General features: G+C 38.6%; 2 long non-coding RNA genes across 2 annotated transcripts in view; both read right to left on the bottom strand.

The window, feature by feature from the left end:
* The window catches only part of LOC123329977, a 59,232-nt gene extending 39,812 nt beyond the window's left edge, over positions 1 to 19,420 (bottom strand). The window contains exon 1 of the long non-coding RNA XR_006545627.1: positions 19,020 to 19,420. This is a non-coding gene — a long non-coding RNA (uncharacterized LOC123329977). The remainder of the gene's footprint in view (positions 1 to 19,019) is intronic.
* LOC123329978 lies at positions 12,533 to 13,436 on the bottom strand. The gene is made up of 2 exons (XR_006545628.1): positions 13,018 to 13,436; positions 12,533 to 12,869 (listed from the first exon to the last, which is right to left on the bottom strand). It is a non-coding gene; the product is annotated as an uncharacterized LOC123329978 (long non-coding RNA).
* Positions 19,421 to 19,992: the final 572 nt, after the last annotated feature.

Here is a 19,992-nt window from a genome sequence, read left to right as displayed (position 1 = left end):
CTGACAAAGATCCCACAAAAAAAGAAAACTACAGGCCAATATCACTGATGAACATAGATGCAAAAATCCTTAACAAAATTCTAGCAAACAGAATCCAACAACACATTAAAAAGATCATACACCATGACCAAGTGGGCTTTATCCCAGGGATGCAAGGATTCTTCAATATCCGCAAATCAATCAATGTAATACACCACATTAACAAATTGAAAAATAAAAACCATATGATTATCTCAATAGATGCAGAGAAAGCCTTTGACAAAATTCAACATCCATTTATGATAAAAACTCTCCAGAAAGCAGGAATAGAAGGAACATACCTCAACATAATCAAAGCTATATATGACAAACCCACAGCAAACATTATCCTCAATGGTGAAAAATTGAAAGCATTTCCTCTAAAGTCAGGAACAAGACAAGGGTGCCCACTTTCACCATTACTATTCAACATAGTTTTGGAAGTTTTGGCCACAGCAATCAGAGCAGAAAAAGAAATAAAAGGAATCCAAATTGGAAAAGAAGAAGTAAAACTCTCACTGTTTGCAGATGACATGATCCTCTACATAGAAAACCCTAAAGACTCCACCAGAAAATTACTAGAACTAATCAATGACTATAGTAAAGTTGCAGGATATAAAATCAACACACAGAAATCCCTTGCATTCCTATACACTAATAATGAGAAAACAGAAAGAGAAATTAAGGAAACAATTCCATTCACCATTGCAACGGAAAGAATAAAATACTTAGGAATATATCTACCTAAAGAAACTAAAGACCTATATATAGAAAACTATAAAACACTGGTGAAAGAAATCAAAGAGGACACTAACAGATGGAGAAATATACCATGTTCATGGATTGGAAGAATCAATGTAGTGAAAATGAGTATACTACCCAAAGCAATCTATAGATTCAATGCAATCCCTATCAAGCTACCAACAGCATTTTTCACAGAGCTAGAACAAATAATTTCACAATTTGTATGGAAAAACAAAAAACCTCGAATAGCCAAAGCGATCTTGAGAAAGAAGAATGGAACGGGAGGAATCAACCTACCTGACTTCAGGCTCTACTACAAAGCCACAGTTATCAAGACAGTATGGTACTGGCACAAAGACAGAAATATAGATCAATGGAACAAAATAGAAAGCCCAGAGATAAATCCACGCACATATGGACACCTTATCTTCGACAAAGGAGGCAAGAATATACAATGGATTAAAGACAATCTCTTTAACAAGTGGTGCTGGGAACTCTGGTCAACCACTTGTAAAAGAATGAAACTAGAACACTTTCTAACACCATACACAAAAATAAACTCAAAATGGATTAAAGATCTCAACGTAAGACCAGAAACTATAAAACTCCTAGAGGAGAACATAGGCAAAACACTCTCTGACATACATCACAGCAGGATCCTCTACGACCCACCTCCCAGAATATTGGAAATAAAAGCAAAAATAAACAAATGGGACCTAATTAACCTTAAAAGCTTCTGCACATCAAAGGAAACTATTAGCAAGGTGAAAAGACAGCCTTCAGAATGGGAGAAGATAATAGCAAATGAAGCAACTGACAAACAACTAATCTCCAGAATATACAAGCAACTCCTACAGCTCAACTCCAGAAAAATAAATGACCCAATCAAAAAATGGGCCAAAGAACTAAATAGACATTTCTCCAAAGAAGACATACAGATGGCTAACAAACACATGAAAAGATGCTCAACATCACTCATTATCAGAGAAATGCAAATCAAAACCACTATGAGGTACCATTTCACACCAGTCAGAATGGCTGCGATCCAAAAGTCTACAAGTAATAAATGCTGGAGAGGGTGTGGAGAAAAGGGAACCCTCTTACACTGTTGGTGGGAATGCAAACTAGTACAGCCACTATGGAGAACAGTGTGGAGATTCCTTAAAAAACTGGAAATAGACATGCCTTATGATCCAGCAATCCCACTGCTGGGCATACACACTGAGAAAACCAGAAGGGAAAGAGACACGAGTACCCCAATGTTCATCGCAGCACTGTTTATAATAGCCAGGACATGGAAGCAACCTAGATGTCCATCAGCAGATGAATGGATAAGAAAGCTGTGGTACATATACACAATGGAGTATTATTCAGCCATTAAAAAGAATACATTTGAGTCAGTTCTAATGAGGTGGATGAAACTGGAGCCTATTATACAGAGTGAAGTAAGCCAGAAAGAAAAACACCAATACACTATACTAACGCATATATATGGAATTTAGAAAGATGGTAACAATAACCCTGTGTACGAGACAGCAAAAGAGACACTGATGTATAGAACAGTCTTATGGACTCTGTGGGAGAGGGAGAGGGTGGGAAGATTTGGGAGAATGGCATTGAAACATGTAAAATATCATGTATGAAATGAGTTGCCAGTCCAGGTTCGATGCACGATACTGGATGCTTGGGGCTGGTGCACTGGGACGACCCAGAGGGATGGAATGGGGAGGGAGGAGGGAGGAGGGTTCAGGATGGGGAACACATGTAAACCTGTGGCGGATTCATTTTGATATTTGGCAAATCTAATACAGTTATGTAAAGTTTAAAAATAAAATAAAATTAAAAAAAAAAAAAAAAAAAAAGAAATAAAATAATGTAAAGTGATGGATGCTGACTAGACTTACTGTGATGATCATTTTTCAATACACCCATATCTAGTCATTATGTTGTACACTTAAAACTAAGTGTACAACATTATAATATTGTAACTAATACAATATTATATGTCAACTATATCTCAATATAAATAAATACATCTATTTACTTCTCAATGTTCTTTTTTTTTTTCAGTGTTCCATATGCCACATTTACCTATACATTTTTACTTGTAAAACTGTAAAACCCATTAACAAAAAGAATAACTAAAAATATATATGTACTGATCATTAAATTAACTATCTGGCTAAGAAGATATTAAAGAGTTCATTTTAGTTGTGAATCATCACTCCGAGGTGATTCTCTTGGAAGTGAAGAACAATGTAGGAAGTAAGAAGGTGTGAGGAGAATTCTAGATTAAGCTACTCTAACTGTATGTAAACACATCCCATAATCTATGAAACTGCCTTATTTCTGCCAAAGATTTCTTGCAGATGAGAAATGTATAAACAGCATGTAATAACATTTGAGACTCCATGAGTCTAATGATAAACCAGGGAAAGTATCAACACATCTTCAAAAATAAAAAATCTTAATTGTTTATATTTTCATTTATGATTTTAATAAAATAACAGTAATTAGCTATCTAACTGATTAGTGCTAATTAGATCTTATTTTTCTGTGTCAGTAAGTATGTATGGGGGCATCCTAGATGGCTCAATGGTAAAGGGTCTGCCTGCAATGCAGGAGACGCAGGAGAAGTGGGTTCGATTCCTGGGTCTAGAAGATTCCCCTGGAGAAGGAAATGGAAATCCACTCCAGTATTCTTGCTTGAAAAATCCCATGGACAGAAGGGCCTGGTAGGCTGCAGTCCACGGGATCACAAAGAGTCAACATGACTCAGTGACTAAGTACACACAAGATATGACTAAGTACACACAAGTATATACTGTTATGCATCAGGATCATTAAGGAAAATAGAAACCACACTAAGTAATTCAAGCAGAAAGATATTTAGAACAGGGTTTTAAGAAAAAAAATTAAAAAGATCAATGAAATCAAGGACTGTTTCTGTTTAAAAAGATAAACAATTGGTAAACCTCTAGCCAAGCTCATCTAGAAGATAAGAGAAAAGACCCAAATAAAAAAAATAAATGAGAGGGGAGAAATAACCATTGATATCACCGAGATACAAAAGGTCATGAGAATACTACAAACAGCTATATGCCATCATATTGGATGATCTAGAGAAATGGAAAAAATTTCCAGAAATTATACAGCATGGCAAGACTGAGTCAAGACAAAACAGGCAATTTGAACAGATGGATCACTGGAAGTGATAGATCACTAGAACAGGTAGATCACTAGAATTTATCATTAAAACAGAAAACCTCCCAGCAAACAAGGCTTCTGACCACAGGACTTCACAGGAGAATTCTGTCAAGCATATAGAGAACTTATACCTTTCCTTCTCAAACTATTCCAAAAATTTGGAGAAGAGGGAACAATCCCAAAGTCATTCCACAAGGCCACCATTATTACCCTGATACCAAAACCAAAGATAACACAATAAAAGACAATTACAAGCTGATATCTTTCATGAATATAGATGCAAAAACTCTCAACAAAATATTAACCAACCAACCAAAATCACTGCAGATGGTGATTGCAGCCATGAAATTAAAAGACGCTTACTCCTTGGACGGAAAGTTATGACCAACCTAGACAGCATATTAAAAAGCAGAGACATTACTTTGTCAACAAAGGTCCATCTAGTCAAGGCTATGGTTTATCCAGTGGTCATGTATGGATGTGAGAGTTGGACTATAAAGAAAGCTGAGTGCCAAAGAAATGATGTTTTTGAACTGTGGTGTTGGAGAAAATTCTCGAGAGTCCCTTGGACTGTAAGGAGATCCAACCAGTCCATTCTAAAGGAGATCAGTCCTCAGTGTTCTTTGGTAGGACTGATGTTGAAGCTGAAACTCCAATACTTTGGCCACCTGATGCAAAGAGCTGACTCATTGGGAAAGACCTTGATGCCAGGAAAGATTGAGGGCAGGAGAAGGGGATGACAGAGGATGAGATGGTTGAATGGCATCACCGACTCAATGGACATGGGTTTGGGTGGACTCCAGGAGTTGGTGATGGACAGGGAGGCCTGACGAGCTGCAGTTCATGAGGTTGCAGAGAGTCAGACACAACTGAGTGACTGAACTGAATCCAATAATACATGCTGCTGCTGCTAAGTCGCTTCAGTTGTGTCTGACTCTTGCGACCCCATAGATGGCAGCCCACCAGGCTCCCCCTTCCCTGGGATTCTCCAGGCAAGAACACTGGAGTGGGTTGCCATCTCCTTCTCCAATACATGAAAGTGAAAGTGAAGTTACTCTGTTGTGTCCGACTCTTAGTGACTCCATGGACTGCAGCCTACCAGGCTCCTCCATCCATGGGATTTTCCAGGCAAGAGTACTGGGGTGGGTTGCCATTGTCTTCTCCAAAAATACATGAGAAGGATAATATAACATGATCAAGTTGCATTTATTCCCAGGTCAAAAACATGGTTCAACATTTGCAAATCAATGTGATAAAGTACATTAACAAAAAGAAGAAAAAAAAAGGAAGGAGAAAAATTACATGATCATCTCAATAGACAGAAAAAGCAATTAACAAAATCCATCATCTATTCATGATTAAAAGGTCTCAAAAATAGATATGGAGGGAACATATCTCAACATATTAAAGACCATTTATGACAAACCCAAGTTAACATAATACTCAACACTAAAGTTAAAAGCCTTCCTGCTATGCTCAGTAACAAAACAAGGATGCCCATTTTTCACAACTTCTATTAACCGAGCCCTAGCCACAGCAGTCAGATAAGAAATATAAGGAATCCAAATCTGGAAGTGAAGAGGTAATATTGGCACTATTTTCAGGTGACAAGATAGTCTATGTATATACTGCTGCTGCTAAGTTGCGTCAGTCGTGTCCGACTCTGTTGCACCCCATAGACGGCAGCCCACCAGGTTCCCCCATCCCTGGGATTCTCCAGGCAAGAACACTGGAGTTGGTTGTCATCTCCTCCAATGCGTAAAAGTGAAAGTGAAGTTGCTCAGTCGTGTCCGACTCTTCATGACCCCATGGACTGTAGCCTACCAGGCTCCTCCATCCATGGGATTTCCCAGGCAGGAGTACTGGAGTGGGGTGCTATTGCCTGAGAATCCTAAGTCTCCATCTAATAACCATAAGAAATGAATGAATTCAGTAAGATTCCAGGATAAAAGATTAATTTGCAGAAATCTATTTTGTTTCTGTACACTAATAATGAAATTTTAGAAAGAAAATTGTAAGAACTCCCATTTAAAAATCACATAAAATTACTTAGGAATAAATTTAAGAAGGTGAAACCTATACTCTAAAATCTACAGAACATAATGTGATCCTTCAAAAGCACATGACATTTTTCACAAAACTAGAACAAAAAATCCTAAAATTTATAAGGAACCACAAAAGACCTTGAATTGCCAAAGCAACCCTGAGAAAAAAGAACAAAGCTGGAGGCATAACCTTCCTAGATGTCAAACTATCTTACAAAGCTATAATAACCAAAACAGCAGTGTGATTTTGGCACAGAAACAGACACACAGATCAATGGAATAGAATGGAGAACCCAGAAATAAGCCCATGCACCAGAGTCACTTAATCTATGACAAATGAAGCAAGAATATACAATGAGGAAAAGATTATCTCTTCAAGTAGCGCTAGGAAAACTGGACAGCTACATGTAAAAGAATGAGATAAGAACATTCCCTCACACCATATAAAAAAACAAACTCAAAATGGCTTAAAGACAAATTTAACACTTGAAATCATAAAACTCCTAGAAGAGTACATTTGCAGAACACTCAGTATCAATCACAGAAATATTTTCTTGTATCAGTCCCCTAAGGCAAAATAAATAAAACCAAAAGCTTTTAAACCTGAAAGTTTTTGCACAGCAAATAGAAACATCAACAATAAGACAAGCTATATAATGGTAAAAGTATTTGCAAATGATGAAACTGGTAGGTAAAGCTCATATAGCTCATATAAACAAACAACCCAATCAAAAATTGTGAATACCTAGAGGAGAACATAGGCAAAACACTCTCTGACATACATCACAGCAGGATCCTCTATGACCCACCTCCCAGAATATTGGAAATAAAAGCAAAAATAAACAAATGGGATCTATTAAAATTAAAAGCTTCTGCACAACAAAAGAAACTATAAGCAAGGTGAAAAGACAGCCTTCAGAATGGGAGAAATTAATAGCAAACGAAGCAACTGACAAACAACTAATCTCAAAATTATACAAGCAACTCCTGCAGCTCAACTCCAGAAAAATAAATGACCCAATCAAAAAAGGGCCAAAGAACTAAATAGACATTTCTCCAAAGAAGACATACAGATGGCTAACACACACATGAAAAGATGCTCAACATCACTCATTATCAGAGAAATGCAAATCAAAACCACTATGAGGTACCATTTCACACCAGTCAGAATGGCTGCGATCCAAAAGTCTACAAGCAATAAATGCTGGAGAGGGTGTGGAGAAAAAGGAACCCTCTTACACTGTTGGTGGGAATGCAAACTAGTACAGCCGCTATGGAGAACAGTGTGGAGATTCCTTAAAAAACTGGAAATAGAACTGCCTTATGATCCAGCAATCCCACTGCTGGGCATACACACTGAGGAAACCAGAAGGGAAAGAGACACGTGTACCCCAATGTTCATCGCAGCACTGTTTATAATAGCCAGGACATGGAAGCAACCTAGATGTCCATCAGCAGATGAATGGATAAGAAAGCAGTGGTACATATACACAATGGAGTATTACTCAGCCATTAAAAAGAATACATTTGAATCAGTTCTAATGAGGTGGATGAAACTGGAGCCTATTATACAGAGTGAAGTAAGCCAGAAAGAAAAACACCAATGCAGTATACTAACTCATATATATGGAATTTAGAAAGATGGTAACGACAACCCTGTATGCGAGACAGCAAAAGAGGCACAGATGTATAGAACAGTCTTTTGGACTTGTGGGAGAGGGAGGGGGGGATGATTTGGGAGAATGGCATTAAAACATGTATAATATAAAAAAAATCAAATAATAAAAAAAAAGAAGACATACAGATGGCAAATTGGCACATGAAAAGATCCTCAACATCACTAACTAAAAGAAATGTAGGTCAAAACCACAATAAAATATCACCTCACATCTGTGAGAAAGTCTATCACCAAAAAGTCTACAAATAACTGATTTTGAAGAGGATGTAGAGAAAAGGGAACCTTCATACACTGTTGGTTGAAATGTAAGTTGGTATAGCTACTATGGAAAACAGGATGGAACTTCCTCAAAAATTAAAATAGAACTACCATCAGTTCATTTCAGTTGCTCAGTCATGTCCTACTCTTTGCGACCCCATGAACTGCAGCACACCAGGCCTCCCTGTCCATCACCAACTCCCAGAGTTCACTCAGACTCAGATCCATCGAGTCAGTGATGCCATCCAGCCATCTCATCCTCTGTCATCCCCTTCTCCTCTTGCCCCCAATCCCTTCCAGCATCAGAGCCTTTTCCAATGAGTCAACTATTTGCATGAGGTGGCCAAAGTACTGGAGTTTCAGCTTTAGCATCATTCCTTCCAAAGAAATCCCAGGACTGATCTCCTTCAGAATGGACTGGTTGGATCTCCTTGCAGTCCAAGGGACTCTCAAGAGTCTTCTCCAACACCACAGTTCAAAAGCATCAATTCTTCGGCGCTCAGCCTTCTTCACAGTCCAACTCTCACATCCATACATGACCATAGGAAAAACCATAGCCTTGACTAGACAGACCTTTGTTGGCAAAATAATGTCTCTGCTTTTGAATATGCTATCTAGGTTGGACATAACTTTCCTCCCAAGGAGTAAACGTCTTTTAACTTCATGGCTGCAATCACCATCTGCAGTGATTTTGGAGCCCCCAAAAATAAAGTCTGACACTGTTTCCACTGTTTCCCTATCTATTTCCCATGAAGTGATGGGACCAGATGCCATGATCTTCGTTTCTGAATGTTGAGCTTTAAGCCAACTTTTTCACTCTCCACTTTCACTTTCATCAAGAGGCTTTTTAGTTCCTCTTCACTTTCTGCCATACTCCAACAATTCCACTTCTGGGTATATATCCAGAAAAAATGAAAACAGTCATTTGGAAAGATACATGCATTTCAGTGTTCACAAAAACATTATTTACAATAGTTAAGACATGGAAGCAGCCCATTTGCTCATCAACAGAAAACTGGATTAAGAATATTTGGTATGTGTATATACATATTGTATATGCACACACACACATTTGTGTGTGTATATGTGTGTGTGTATGTATATATATATATATATACACACACATATGCACTTATACACAAAGGAATATTATTCATATAAAAGAATGAAATATTGCCATTTGCAGCAACATGGATGGACCTAGAGATTAATATGCTTAGTGAGATAAGTCAGACAGAGAAAGATAAATACTGTATGATATCACATGTGGAATCCAAAAAAAGAAATAATACAGATGAATGCTATGCAAAACAGAAAGACTTACAGATATAGAAAACACATCTGTTACCAAAGGGGAGAGATAAGTGGGACTGGGGGGACAAATTGGGAATATGGGATTAACAAATCCAACTACTGTATATAAAACAGATAAGCAACAAATATACTGTATGGCATGGGGAATTACACCATTATCTTAGGAAAATCTATAATGGAGTACAGTCTGCAAAAACACTGAATTACAATGCTCTACACATGAAACTAACACAATATTGTGTATAAACTATACTTCAATTAAAAATAAAGCAGTAAAGCAAAATAAATAATACAAGGATTTGAGAGTTTCAACAAATCACTGAAAGGCTTAAAAGAGTTACAATTGAGATGTAGGTGGAATGTCATTAAGTTTTAGTTTGGTGCCTCAGTTTTGGTCCTAAAAGTTAAAAAATTGTTTCCACTTTGAGTTATAGAACTATAGGAAACAGGTGTCAATGACATAACTGACCAGCAGCCTCAAAGCTGCATATTGACAGGGAAGTGTAGTCTAGCTGACCACACAAAACTTTCCATCTGCTAAAGTATATGGGCCCACAGTCCTCTGCAGGTAGAACAAATGCCACAGGTGACACATTGGTTGGTATTTTATGCTTTGTATTGGGAAAATAAAAATCTGTGTCTAGAAATTCATTAGAAGAAAATTCACTGAAATTACCTATGTTATGATAGTAAATGAGATTTTGGTCTTCAGTGTATATTCATCTTTTAAAAGTTAGATGGGATTATTGTAGCAACTCCATTTCTACTGATCCATTAATTTCTTATTACTGCATAATAAATCACCACACATTGAATGGTTTACAACAACCCATTTTTTATCCTAGAGTTTTCTGAGTCAAAAATCTGGGTATAGCTTAGTTGGGTCCTCTACTAAGAGTCTTACAAGATGGCAATCCAGGTGTCATCCAAGATTTAGGTCTCATCTGAAGGCTTGACTAGGCTTTAAAAAAAAATTCTAAGCTCATAAGATTGTTAGCCGAATCAAATTCTTTGCAGTTATAAAACTCATGGAGGCTTGCTTCTTCAAGGCTTCTCTGAACTCTCAGAAATTCTAATCCTGATTTTAAATGTCTTACCTGATTATGTCAGGCCCACCCAGGATAATTTATCTTTTATTAACCCTGAAGTCAACTGATTAGAGTCCTTAATTGCCTCCTGTAGTTCTTGCCAATATGGTGAAAGTAATATCATCTTGGGAGTGATATCCCATCATATTGAGAGGCCCTGCCCAAACTCAAGGACAGGAAATCACACAAGAGTTTAGGTGATTGTAAGTTAATTTAGAATTCTGCCTACTATAACTGTTAAAAGAGAGACATATTGGCAAGCCCCTAGTAACAACCCAATCAAAAAGTGGGCAAAAGACCTAAACAGACCTTTCTCCAAAGAAGACATACAGACAGCTAATAAACACATGAAAAGATCCTCAACATCACTCATTATTAGAGAAATGCAAATCAAAACTAAAATGAGATATCACCTCACACCAGTCAGAATGACCATCATCAAAAAATCTACAAACAATAAATGCTGGAGAGGGTGTGGAGAAAAGGGAATCTTCCTGCACTGTTGGTGGGGATGAAAATTGATACAGCCACTATGGAAGACAGTATGGAGATTCATTAAAAAAAACTAGGAATAAAACCACCATATGACCAAGCAAGCCCCCTACTGGACATATACCCTGAGGAAACCAACATTGAAAAAAAACATGTACCCAGTGTTCATTGCATCACAATTTACAATAGCTAGGGCATGGAAGCAACCTAGATGTCCATTGACAGATGAATGGATTAAAAATCTGTGGTACAATGGAATATTACTCAGCCATAAAAAGGAACACCTTTGAGTCAGTTCTAATGAGGTGGATGAACCTGGAGCCTATATATAGAGAGAAATAAATAGAGAAAAACATATTTTATATTAATGCATATATATGGGATTTAGAAAGATGGTACTGATGAGTATATGCAGGGCAGCAATGGAGACACAGACATAGAGAACAATCTCATGGACACGAGGAGGACAGGAGGAAGTAGAGGGTGGAATGTATGGAGAGAGGAACATGGAAAAACACACATTACTACTACTACTAAGTCATTTCAGTCGTGTCCGACTCTGCGCGACCCCATAGACGGCAGCCTACCAGGCTCCCCCGTCCCTGGGATTCTCCAGGCAAGAACACTGGAGTGGGCTGCCATTTCCTGCTCCAATGCATGAAAGTGAAAAGTGAAAGTGAAGTTGCTTCAGTCGTGTCCGACACTCAGCAACCCCATGGACTGCAGCCTACCAGGCTCCCCCGTCCCTGGGATTCTCCAGGCAAGAGTACTGGAGTGGGGTGCCATTGCCTTCTCCAAAAACACACATTACTATATGTAAAATAGAAATAGCCAATGGGAATTGGCTGTATGACTCAGGGAACTCAAACCAGGGCTTTGTAACAACCTAAAGGGGTGGGATGGGGAGGGAGGAGGAAGGAAGGTTCAAGAGGGAAGGGACATGGGTATTCCTATAGCTGACTCATGTTGATTGGCATAGACCAACAGAATATTGTAAAGCAATTATCCTTCAATTAAAAATGAATGATAAAAAAGAGAGACGTATTGGGAATCTTCTGCTTCACACTACATGGCACACTGCTTTCTAGGGTGTTCTTTAACTGTTTCATGGGCTTCCCTGATGGCTCAGTGGGTAAAGAATCTACCTGCAATGCAGGAGACTCAAGTTCAATCCCTGGGTTGGGAGGATTCCCTGGAGAAGGAAATGGCAACCCACACCAGTATTCTTGCCTGGAAAATTCCATGGACAGAGGAGCCTGGAACACTATAGTCCAAAGGTGGCAAAGAGTCAGACATGACTGAGTGATTAAGCATCAACGTATTAGGATAGTACATTTATGAGGTGGGAAGGGAGTGGTCATGAGATGCATTATTATTCTCTATAGTGGAGTAATGATTTGAATTGGTCTAATTCCAGAATCTTATTTACTCAAGAACTAGAATTTTCAGTATGATACACCTTGATATTCCTTAACATGTAAAAAAATAAACAGAACCAGAATATCAGAATATGGGTTGCACTCTGTCATGTCTATTAGAAGGATAGCCATTATCAGAACCCTGGTTTCCTGACTCTCTAATCCAGTAGTATTTTTCATAAAACCACCCTATTGAAGCCACAAGATTATAACAGAAAAATTTAGTTACTAGAACTACAACTGTTTTCCAATTTTGATACAGGGAAGATATAAGCCTCCAATCTTGTGCCTAGTTTATTGTTTTAACTATAAAATAAATTTTACTGAAGCCTTGAGACTGTTCTATTTGTGCTATATCCAACCAATGGGTAATAGAGAATAGTGGTACAAAGAAAACCAGCATCACAAAAGAGCTGCACTAGTTTCCAGATCTTCCACTTGTATCTCTGTGGCCTGCTCTCTCATCTCCTTTAGGCCTCTTGCCAATGGGACTTTCTTTGAAAGGAGACCACGGCCTTGTTAGCTGATTGTCTGTATCAGCCCAGTGACTGGAGGCTGCGTGACGGCAGGGACGTCTGTCTGCTGTATCCCACTGTATCTTTGGCACCTAAAACAGTAGTTGGCACAGAGTTAAGTGCTCAGCAAACATGTGGAATGAAAAAAAAAAAGACTGAATTAATTTTTAGTTTTAAGAGATCAGGCTCATCTTGAGAATCAAACAGGCCAAGAAAATGATGGAAAATATGGATAGCCACCTGAGTAAATTTGTGTGCGTTCAGTTGCTCAGTCATGTCCAATTCTTTGCAACCCCATGGAATGTCGACTTCCAGGTTCTTCTGTCTATGAGGTTCTATAGGCAAGAATACTGGAGTGGGTTGCCATGCCTTTCTCCAGGGAATCGTTCCAACCCAGGGATCAAATCCAGGTCTCCTGCATTGCAGGCAGATTCTTTACCATTTGAGCTAACTGGGAAGCTCTGAGTAAATCTGAGAAGCATTTATTATAAAAATACTGGAATTCAATTAAAGTGTTAATAACATTTGAGTGGCCTAGGACTTTGGACTCACTGCTTTAGATAACATTGAGCTATCACACCAGTTGATCTGCCATGAGCAGTTTAAAATACCAAACAGTAATCTCCACCTCTGCTACTTAGTGTGTGAGTGTTAGTGGCTCAGTCGTGCCCGACTCTTTGCGAGCCCATGGACTGCAGTCCGCCACGCTCCTCTGTCCATGAGATTTTCCAGGCAAGGTATACTGGAGTGGGTTGACCATTTCCTTCTCTAGGGGATCTTCCCAACCCAGGGATCGAACCTGGGTCTCCTGCACTGTAGGCAGATTCTTTACTGACTGAGCTACAAGGTCCTGCAAAATATCTATCAGAGATAAATCATTGTTACAGAATAGTATGGGCTTCCCTGGTGGCTCAGACGGTAAAGAATCTGCTTGCAATGTAGGAGACCTGGGTTCGATCCCTGGGTTGGGAATATCCCCTGGAAGAGGGAACGGCTACCCACTCCAGTATTCTGGCCTGAGCACTGCAAATAGTTGGACATGACAGAGCGACTTTCAACACACATAGGATAGTATCTTAAGGAGACAAACTAGCTACTTACTGCTTTAGTATTTTATATATGTAACTTACCAGAAAGTGGCATCAGCTGTTTAGATACCCACAGAATTACTTTTATTTAGTGAGATCCAGGCTTGGATCTTTCCTTTTCCAAAAAATCAACCTAAGAACTAGCCCTATAGGTTTCATATTTGTTTTAGGGTTTGGGGGGATTTTGTTATTGCTTTTATTGTTTTTGAGAAACTGACAAGAGTGCTAAATGTCATTCAGTACTTCCTCCATAATGCTTAACTTTTATTAAAAATTAGTAATTTAACAATAAAACAAGCAAACACACACACACACACACACACACACACACTAGGTTAAACAAAAGAACTGATATGTGTTATTCCTCCGAATAATGAGTTACATGATAAATAGCAACCTTTCATCTTTGCCTTGGCTGCCAGGATGTTTAGAACTATTGTTATCTTCTTAGGATGACCACCTACCTTCCCTTGTGTACCTGGGATTGCTGGGTGTCTCAGGATACAAGCCTTTCAGTATCAAAACTGGACAGTTCCAGGCTAACCAGGAAGGCTTTGATTATAAAATACATGCTTGTCTTTGAAACTTTAAAAATCATAAATTTATAAAAACTGCATTTATTTATACATAAAATTTACTTATATGTTTATAAATCTCTAAAGTTTATAAAAAAGTAAACTAAGTTGCAGGCACTCAGTCTGAAAGGGTAATTCTGTTTGACTAGTTGGATTAAGGAACCAGAACTAAGAGTGAGAGAGTACTCAAGGAAAGGATTTGAAAGTCACTGATGTGGAGAAACAGCTCAAGAACAGATGGTCCCTTTATGTACCCTGCTGAGAGAAGCAGAGACATATACTAAGTAGTAGAGGGGAAAAAAAAGAAAGAGAGAGACAAAACAGGAAGAGAAGCTTCTATTTTTATTATTGGCTACAGCTCTTATATTTTGTTTAAAAGTTCTCATCAAGATCCTACATTCCTTGCTAATTTCTTTATTGAGTTTCACATGTTTAAACCAAGACATACTGTCTTTAAATAGTGTTAAAAATTAATGGATTAGGTAGGTGCGAAGCAAGGAGAAATGTCCAAAGCTATTAACTGAAGAAGGTTTGGCCTAAATAATACTGTCACTGTAAAATGACAAGTGACAAAGCTCTGAGTGGAGACGTTTGGGTTGGAAATGATGCAGAAAGAATTCCAGCCACCACCACACACTGCAAAGCACTCCCTGGTGCCTCTGCATCATCACTTTCTCAGCCTGTCCTGAGCCAACATATTGTTTTTCTGTCCAAGTAATTTTCAGTAACACCCACCCAATCCCCAGCAGTGACTGCTCTGAACATAACACCTGGCAAAAATTCAACTGAATGTGAGCAAGACGGCATCACAGAATTTAAGCTCCTGTATAAAAATCTCCCTCCACACTCTGAAAGGCAGGAAAGGAAATGAACAAGCTCATGGTTATGAAATTAAGCAGTCTTCAGCCACTAATTCCAAGACAAAATAAATAAATAAAACATGCATATTTTATAACCTGCTTCCAGCATCACTAAGGAAAGCAAAATTATACAGTTCTACCCAGAGAGCATCTGTGTGATAGAAGCAGCTAAATAATTAAAACCTAGTCCTTTTCAGAGAAGCTTGTTCCATCAGAGTCAAGACACATGCAAGGGGTCTTTCCTGGTTCCAGGGACTGTGCTGGTTCAATTCACTTTATTATTTCCATCAGAGAAATTTAACCAAATATAGACAGCATGTAATTTTAAAAATTTACTTCATACCACACCATCATTTTAGACTAAGTTTACCATTAAGCTTGTTTATTCGTCAATGAATGTATCATTTTTTACAAAGAAGAGATATAAGAGAAAGAAAACTGTGAAAGTTACCAGAACATTTGCACTGTTTTGCTCAGGTTTTTTAATTGAATAAATTGTCACATGGAAAACTGGTCACCTAGATTTTTCATGCGCGAGACTTGATACCCAGAAATCCCCTTACTAAATAATGAGATCCATGAGGCCTCATTTTAAAATGTAGCCCCCTTTGGTTTGAGCTGAATTTTGTCATGTGTGCTGCTGAATAAAGAGCCCCACTGTTGGCTCCATCTCCACAAGCTGACAGCCCAGCCTTGGCTCTGGTATAATGTTTTTTGTTTTGTTTTGAGGTAGACTCCTTAATCACATTAGAAGCTATTATAATCCCCTGACCAAAGACACAGCGTGCTCTTGGTGGAGCCATACATCCCGGGCTCCACTGCTTTGAGTCATGGATTTCCATTTCACTGATGAGATGACATTATCCTCTTGACACAGTTCCTTTTTGTCCTCTCAACATAGTTCCTTTTTGTCCAACAGTTGGTGCTATCTTTCTACCACATAGAAGCCTAGAACACACTGGAGAATGCTCACAAAGTTGGAGAAAAGAAAACCCTTTCTCCATATGTTTTTACTTAAGGTATTGTTTTATTTATCTCAAACTCTGTCAAAGGAACTGTCTCCAGTATCAACTGGCTTTTCTATTTCTTAGGCTAGGATAGAATAAAGAAAAAAAATGTACAAGCTGCACTCATATTGCTCTCAAGTTTCACATCCAATTCTGGGTATTAATAAAGCATAGTGGTTAAAAAAGTGACCTATGTCACTAGCTGGCCCTGGTTTTGAAACCTGGATTTTTCTCACATTACTATGTGACTTTTGGAAAGTGACTCAGACTCTGTATAGGAGTTTGATGTGTGTTAGTCACTCAGAATTCTGGAGTGGGCTGCCATTCCCTTCTCCAGGGGATCTTTCCAACCCAGGGATTGAACCCAGGTCTCCTGCATTGGAGGGAGATTCTTTACTGTCTAAGCCACCAGGGAAGCCTCCAAATAGGAGTTTACTCTTTGCAACCCCATGGACTGTAGCCTACCAGGTCCATGGGATTTTCCAGGCAAGAATACTGGAATGGGTTGCCATTCCCTTCTGCAGGGGATCTTCCCAACCCAGGGATCGAACCCAGGTCTCCCGTATTGTAGGCAGATGCTTTACCATCTGAGCCACCAGGGAAGTCCTCTTTAAAGTATACACAATGATAAATATCTACTTCTTAACATGTTTGGGAAAGTTGAGGAAATAATGCCAGTATGTATTAGCAGTATATTGTCACATAACTGCTGGTTATCATTATTGTCATTATAAGATATTTTTAAAGTAGCTAAATAGATTTTTATATATCTAGAAAATTAAGATAATCCACACCTTTAATAAATATAATACATATGTTCTATGGTAAAACTGTACATTTTCAAAAAATTAAATACCAGAAAAACACACATGCAAAAAGATGTAGAGTTTCACATTAATAAAAATATTTTAGTTCTAGCAAATCTATTCTTAAAATTTCTGCTGATACCACAGTCCCTGAGCTGGAGTCCACGAGTGCTGGAGTCAGGTGTTGAATGTGTTGTGTAAACAGTAGGCTATTTCACGATTCAAGAATGTTCAGGATTAAATGACAAAATTGTGCTAAAAAACAATCTGCTGCTACTATTTCCAGAAATTCTCTCAAAATCCCATAATAACCAGTACTTTAAAAAAAAAGTTGTTCATGAAGCAAATTATTTAGTGACATAGTGTTCAGAGAGAACTATTTCAGCATTTACCCAGGCACACACAGATATATGTTGTACTTAAGGGCTCTTATTCATAAGACTAACAAATTCAAACAATAAGAAAGCAATTCCTCCGTCTAGCTCCCCAACGGAACTCAAATTGTACCCATGAAGAATGAAACACAGGAATACAACTGTAAAGATAATGATTCTCTTTGTTCTCCAATAATGTAAAAAACAAAACAAACAAAAAAAAACACACCTTTTTCAAGGAACTCTCACACTACATAATAAAGTAACTGTTACTGCCCACCAATTCTGGCAGGCTAGACCTCGGTGACCTTTGATACAGAGTGATAGCATAGTTTCTAAGATTTTTCCAACAACTACAACAGTGTTTGCAAAGAGCTTACATCCATAGTGGCTATACAAAATAAGCCCGTGTGGAATTTTCATGGCCACTGTTTTTTTGTTGTTTTTTTTTTTAAAGGTGATATGAATATTCCCTGCTAAAGAAAGATCCAGTCAGCCTCTTTCCTGCCCATTTTGAGGGGTAAGTACTATCTAGGACCAGAGTATAAAAAATAGTTATGTATCATATAAGATGTTATTTAAAAAATGCAAAAACACTCACCTTCATTCTATATTTTTACTGTTTGAAAAAATAGCCAGCACTCCACTTCCAACACACACACCCCACCAGTAATTTTTTTTTTTTTCCCTTTTTTCTTCTGATTCCAGAAAGGATGCTGAGCCAACTAATTTTTGCAAATGGGGCCTGGGCAAATCCACTTGGAAGCCCCAAGCCCTGGGCGAGGAAAGCATGGTTGCTTACGCTCGTATCCTCGCTTCTGCTCTAACACTTGTTTGCTCTCTCCCCCACCAAATAGAAACACATGCAAGAGGGAAGAGGGCCCTGGGCAACAACATTTGGAAGCTGAAAACCAATTAGGGTAGTTGTTAGGAGCAGTGAGAGATTTGAAGAACAGAGGTGGAGGAGTAGGAAGGCTTCAGAGGAGAGGGAAATGAGAAGTAAAGGGGAGAGACTTTCAGGGTTTGAACAATTCTGGAACCAGCCAAGTGCCCACAATTAGGTGGGTGGGTTCATGTGTAATTCCGCATGATTAATCTTAGTCTTTTTCATGTAATGGGGTTATTTGGAATCCATTGAGATAATAGATATGAAATAATTTCATAAAAATTCAAGCACAATACAAATGTGAAGTTTTAGTCATAAGTGATTACAGCTATTTTACCAAACGAAAGGCCTGAGGGCATGGGAGAGGTTTGAATTAATAAGATATTAATTATTCTGTAGTTCAGTAATTTCTGTAGTTCAGAAAATTCTTTACTCATTAAAAAAAAAAGAGAGAGAGGGTAGTGTAGATGCTAAAATATCCATTTGCCCAAGATATTACACACCGCTTAATCTTTTAATTAACACAGCATCTGTGTCGGTGACACTTTAAGTCTTACAAACCATATTACCACAGTTGCCTGAATATTCCTCAAACCACTGGGAACTGAACTTTTGCCATGGGGGTTATAAGACTCAACAGACTTACCTGGTTCATAAATCCTTCAGCTTCCTGGTTTGGAGTCAAACAAGTCTTCAGTCTTCTCTCCTCAAGCAGAGATTACTCTGCGATGCTGCAACAACTCGCATCTGGGCCCACCGTGCTTCACCTTTCCTTTTATAGGTGCCTTTTGCCATGTGACTTTGTAGCTCCTCCTTTACTAAAAGGATCCAGTATGTTTTCTTTCTTCTGACTTTGGGATTGGCCATGAGGTGGCAACCCACTCCAGTATTCTTGCCTGGAGAACCCCACGGACAGAGGAGCCTGGCAGGCTACAGTCCATGGGGTCACAAGAGTTGGACACGACTGAGCAACTCAACCACCACCACCATCACAAGACTTGTTTGGGCAAACAGAATATAGCAGAAATGATAGCGTATCTGCTCTGGGTCTGTGGCTCCTCAAGACACCTTGCAACTTTCAAGTCTCTTGCTTAATCCTCTGCTGTTACCGTGAGGAAGACTTGCCTTAAGTATTTAGTTCATCAGAGGGAGATGAGGGATGTGGGGGGAAGAGCTGCCCCAGCTGAACCCAATTTAGGTTAACCAGCCCTTCTAGGCCCCACAGGTGCATGAGATAAACCATTTCTTCTTTTATGAGCTGCTGAAACTTTGGTTGTGCATTACCCAGGTTTATTGAAGCAACTGTTAATCCAGACACTGACCCTCCAAAGTTAATCATTTCTTCTGGCACCATGAGAGTGAGGTCAGCACCAAACCCTTCGGGCCCTTTCCACTTGGACTCTTTTTCATTTGCCTATTATCTCTGCATGGCAACAACATGGTCACTCCCCTAACCAAACTTCATTCCTGTTTTTAAGCCATAGTTAAAAGAAATTTCTTTTGAAATAATAGTGGAGAAAATGCAAGGTCTTTTTAAAGAAAAAGAATGGAGAATCCATGCATGGGAATATGCATCTCTTCTTGAACCATTCTCTACAGCCAAAGATTTAAATCCAGCA

The sequence above is a fragment of the Bubalus bubalis genome, chromosome 17 (genome assembly GCF_019923935.1).
Source record: "Bubalus bubalis isolate 160015118507 breed Murrah chromosome 17, NDDB_SH_1, whole genome shotgun sequence".
Lineage (NCBI taxonomy): Eukaryota > Metazoa > Chordata > Mammalia > Artiodactyla > Bovidae > Bubalus > Bubalus bubalis.
This window is presented reverse-complemented; position numbering and strand designations above follow the sequence as displayed.